The sequence below is a fragment of the Mastomys coucha genome, unplaced genomic scaffold, assembly GCF_008632895.1.
Source record: "Mastomys coucha isolate ucsf_1 unplaced genomic scaffold, UCSF_Mcou_1 pScaffold16, whole genome shotgun sequence".
Taxonomy (NCBI): domain Eukaryota; kingdom Metazoa; phylum Chordata; class Mammalia; order Rodentia; family Muridae; genus Mastomys; species Mastomys coucha.
The window spans coordinates 82,196,886-82,202,164 of record NW_022196898.1 but is presented as its reverse complement, the minus strand read 5'-3'; positions in this window follow the sequence as shown (position 1 = coordinate 82,202,164).

Here is a 5,279-nt window from a genome sequence, read left to right as displayed (position 1 = left end):
ACTCAGAAATCCACCTGCCTCTGCCTCCCAAGTGCTGGGATTAAAGGCGTGCACCACCACCGCCCGGTGCATTTGGTGTTTTTATTATTATGTGACCAGAGGAATTTCTGGTCCAGTCTATTTGGAGTTCTGTAGGCTTCTTGTTTGTTCATGAGCATCTCTTTCTTTAGGTTAGGGAAGTTTTCTTCTATAATTTTGTTGAAGATATTTACTGGCCCATTACATCGGGAATCTTCACTCTCTTCTATATCTATTATTCTTAGGTTTGGTCTTCTCATTGTGTCCTGGATTTCCTGGATGTTTTGTGTTAGGAACTTTTTGCTTTTTGCATTTTCTTTGACTGTTGTGTCAGATGTTTGAATGTTTTCTATGGTGCCTTCTGCCCCTGAGATTTTCTCTTCTATTTCTTGCATTCTGTTGGTGATGCTTACATCTATGATTCCTGATTTCTTTCCTAGGTTTTGTATCTCCAGGGTTGTCTCCCTTTTAGATTTCTTTATTGTTTCTATTTCCATTTTTAGATTCTGGATGGTTTTGCTCATTTCCTTCACCTATTTGATTGTGTTTTCCTGTAGTTCTTTAAGAGATTTTTGTGTTTCCTCTTTAAGGGCTTCTAGCTGATTACCTGTGTTCTCCTGTATTTCTTTGAGGGTGCTATTTATGTCTTTCTTAAGGTCCTGTATCATCACCATGAGAAGTGATTTTGTATCTGAATCTTGCTTTTCTGGTGTAATGGTGTGTCCAGGACTTGCTATGGTGGGAGAATTGGGTTCTGATGATGCCAAGTAACCTTGGTTTGTGTTGCTTATATTCTTATGCTTGTCCCACACCATCTGGTTATCTCTAGTGCTACCTGTCCATGCTAAATCTGACTGGAGCCTGTCTTTCCTGTGATCCTGGTTGTGTGAGAACTCCACAGAGTCAAACTGTCTTTGTTATCCTGTGATTCTGGGATCCAGTGATCCTGGGCTTGTTAGAGCACCTGGGAGTGAAGCTTCCTCTGGGTGTTGTGAGACTGGCTACAGAGCACGTGCCCAAGGTCTGCTCAGGACACCAGCCCAGAGAGACCAGAAGGAACCAGAGCCACTGGGCTGGCAGACTTCATGTGTGCCTGGTTCCGCTGGTCCCAGTTACTCCTGATGTTGGGACAGATTTTGGGTCCTTCTCACCTCTGATTCTGGGCGTGTCAGAGCGCCTGGGAGTGGAGCTTCCTCTGGGTTTTGAGGGACTGGTTGCAGAGTTTGTGCCCAAGGTCTGCTCAGGACACCAGCCCAGAGAGACCTGAAGGAACCAGAGCCACTGGGCTGACGGAGTTCCTGTGAGCCTGGTCCCGCTGGTCCCAGTTACTCCAGATGTTGGGACAGATGTTGGGTCCTCCTCACCTCTGATCCTGGGCATGTCTAATTCATAGCTTTTTTATTAACTATATATGCACATATGTATATATCTATAAATTGTGAATAAATACACACACATATATAAATCATAATATAAACATACATACATACATATATACATATTCCTAAATATATAAGTACAACCTGCCCTGTTTGTATAATGTTTCTTGTATGTATAGCTTCAGTGTTGACCATTTGGTAGTGGAGAGCCAGTTGATGTGCCCTTCCCTGGGAAGACTATCCCTGTCTCTACATTCCTCACCTGCCTGCAATCTTGGAGTAGGGTTGAGGCCTACTGCTCACTCCCCCCATCCCTGTTAGCAGATCTAATGTCCTTGTTCAGCTCAGGTTTAGTCAGTCGTTCTGGTGAGACCTTATTTTCAAATCCCACGTTTCCTCTATTGGTCCAAAGCCAATCCTGTTCCCTTAACCAGACATAATTCAATAAAACACTTATGAGAAAAGGAGCCTAAAAACTTGGCCTAGAGTAATTCTTGAGAAACGGTTATTTTCCCCTCAGTTCTTTTCCTTTGAGCTTTGAGATGTTGAGTATTTGTTTTGGGTGGTGTTTGTGGTTTCTAAGAGACAAGGAAGGAACTCTCTCCGGACACACGGAAGACTGGAGAAATAGGCATAAAGCATGGGTCTCAAAGTTGCCTCTATCTTACTCTGGGAAGTCTTGAGTCCTTGAATTCACTTTTCTTTCAGTTGATAAAGAAAGGGCCCTGGGGAAATCAAAGTACCCCTTAAAGCCATGAGAAGGAATAATCAATATAGTTGCCTGGAAACCGTCATTTGGCCTTCATGCCCCTCCATGGGCCGCAGCATCTGACGTCAGCTGCTCAAGTGCCCTACTTTCTTTTATGCTGCATACGTTCGTTCTAATGCTTTTCTCTCAAGTAACACCCCAAGAGCTGAGGTTTATTACAGCCTCTTAATGCACAGCATTTGCTGACAAGAGTTTACCTGTTTTTAGAAAACACGCAATACTCTTTCCTTAGCTCTCCATAACACCTCAGCGGGCAATATTTTTCCCTAAGCTCCACTCAAAGCGTTCAAGCAAAAATGCGTAGGTTCTGTGAAGCTTCAGATCACGGGGGGGGTGATCTCAGAGAGTCAAAGCCATGATCTATCACATCTTGGTTCTTCCAAACAGGTTATAGTTAAGGCCTTGGTAGAGAGAGTTAGAGTTTTTATTATCTTTCAATTGTAAAAATGGAACCAGCTGAAACTGATGAGTATGTACATCCTTATTCCCGGCCCGTGGAATCTTTGCCAAAAGTTAATTAAGTTTACATAAAGTCTCCATAGCTTGATTGAATCTTTGGGGCTCAGGCTTCTTTTATTTTATGACATTCAATGCGTTTTTATCATGGAAGGCTGCTTCCTCTGGGAGAAGCTACCCTGGTATTGAGGAGAGGTGCCACAGCCATGAATCTGTAAGCTCCCAGACACAGCATGAGTTCAGATGAGGATAACAGAGACTTTCACAGAAATGTTATGAAGATCCAGTAAGTTAATTCATGGGAAATGCTTACAATTATGCCTTACATGAAATAAAGATTTAATATAATTTATTGAGCACTTGTGTTAATTTAGGACCTATGATAGTAGAAATAAAGCTGTATAGACATTAATAATCTATTATGCATAGTTGAGGGAAAGAGACAAAATACTTTTTGCAAAATGATTTGGAAAGAATAGAACACACACAATCCCCAAAAGCAGAAGATATAAAGCTAGGTATAATTTTTTTTTGTTTATGAGACTCAAATCTTGATCTTACAAAATTAGCATTTAGAAATAGGCATTTTGCATATGTCTTACCCTGTGGTTGAGGCTAAGGCATATTAAACGATTTCAATGAAAATGCAACATTTATCTTTGCTACGGTTTCACATTTTTTTCTGATCTCTGGCTTTTTTTTTTTTTTCTGATCTTTGAAAACCATAAATGAAACTGAGCTCCAGAAGGAACTTCTTCTTTTTTTTCTTTCTTTTTTTATTAGATATTTTCTTATTTACATGTCATATGATATCTTTTTTCCCCTTTGAAAAAAATTAAAAACCAAAACAACAAAACAACAACAACAAAAACAAACCCCTGTCTGTCCATTCCGCCCCCCTTACCACCCCCATCCTCTCCTGCTTACTGGCCCTGGCGTTCCCCTACACTGGGGCATAGAACTTTCACAGGGCCAAGGGCCTCTCCTCCCATTGATGACCGACTAGGCCATCCTCTACTGTACATATGCTGCTGGAGCCATGGGTCCTACCATGTGTACTCTTTGATTGGTGTTTTAGTCCCTGGGAGCTCTGAGAGTACTAGTTAGTTCATGTTGTTGTTCCTCCTAAGGGGCTGCAGACCCCTCAGCTCCTTGGCTCCTGTCTCTGGCTCCAGAAGGACCTTCTTTACATTGCTGTGATTGTAGGCTAGGTGTTATGGTGCCCAGAAAGTGGAGGACAGAGGGAATTATATGGAAATGTTCTTCAGGGCTTGAAAACGTTCCGTGGTCTTTTTTATTTTTTTTATTTTAAATAGTTATTTTAGACATTTTATTAAGGTATATTGTGTCAGTTTCTTGAATTAGCATAAATTATTTTTTCTTGTGTCTCTCTTATGTTGGTGTTTCTGAGATGATGTTGGAGTTCTGACAGAGATCCAAATGATTCCAGTTGTACTCCGTTGGTTCTTGTTGCATATATAGATGCATATATGTGCATCTAGAAATGATGAATTGAATAATAGTGTTGAGCATGGCTGCATTAAGCCTTCTCATCCACTTCCTTTAAGGCCACTATCAATTTTGACATTTTGTGCTGATGCAATCAAGTCTGAATTCAAATATCTCACTGATGAAAATAAACAAATTACTGGTACGAGTATCATGAAGGACTTTCTTGGTAATGTGAAATAAAATAATATGAAGTAAAAGTGCCTGATAATTAAGTTCAGTCTTAGTTTCAAAATCAATACCACCAAGGTGACCTTTTAAAATCTCATTTTAATTTTTCTTAATACAAATACACACATCATCACAAAGTATAAAATTAATTAAATTTTGAGTTCCATTGAAAAAATATCTAGAAAATAATTTTAGATACCTTTTCACTATAGCAATGTTTAAGGAATTAAAAAACTTTGCACGGTAGAAATCAGATATATTGTTTTAATAGGAATGGTTTGCTTTAAAAAAATAATCAATAAGACAGCGGTAAACAACTGTAGACTTTACCTAAAGTAACTTTTACTGCACAAAAATATATTGTATCTAAAACCAAATAGTCATCCATGAAATCATACTTACAGGCAACATTACCTACATATTTAGGATTATATGTGTGTCTGTAGCAGCAACTAATGAAAAAGGAAGCCACAAGTTTGAAACAGAGCAATAAGTGGTATTGGAAAGTTAGACGGGAAGAAAGGAAAGAAGAAAATGATATAATTATATTGTAAACAAAAGAATAAAATAAGTAATTAATAATACATTTTGAAGGAACTGCAGCACGTAGCCTAAACTTAGGCTTCACTGACTTCTCAGGGCTGCTGGGCAGTTTTCTTTTATTCTGTGATTTGCTCTAGGTGAGAGCATGTTTTACCTAGACATGCTCTACACTTGCTGTATGGCTATGCTGGGTGGTTCCTGGTGACCTCAGAAGAGCACCTGGGCACCTATCCCCACATGGGCTCTAAAGTGAGCAAGAGGTTATGATCAGTTTTTATCCTGAGTGTGAAACAAATACTAGACTCTTGGCAAGCCTTTGCGGATGAACCTGCACCAGACGTCTGGGGAAAGGTGTGAGGGAGCAAGCATGGTCGTCATTTTACCGGGCTCTGAGCACATGGTCGTCATTTTACCGGGCTCTGAGCACGTGGTCG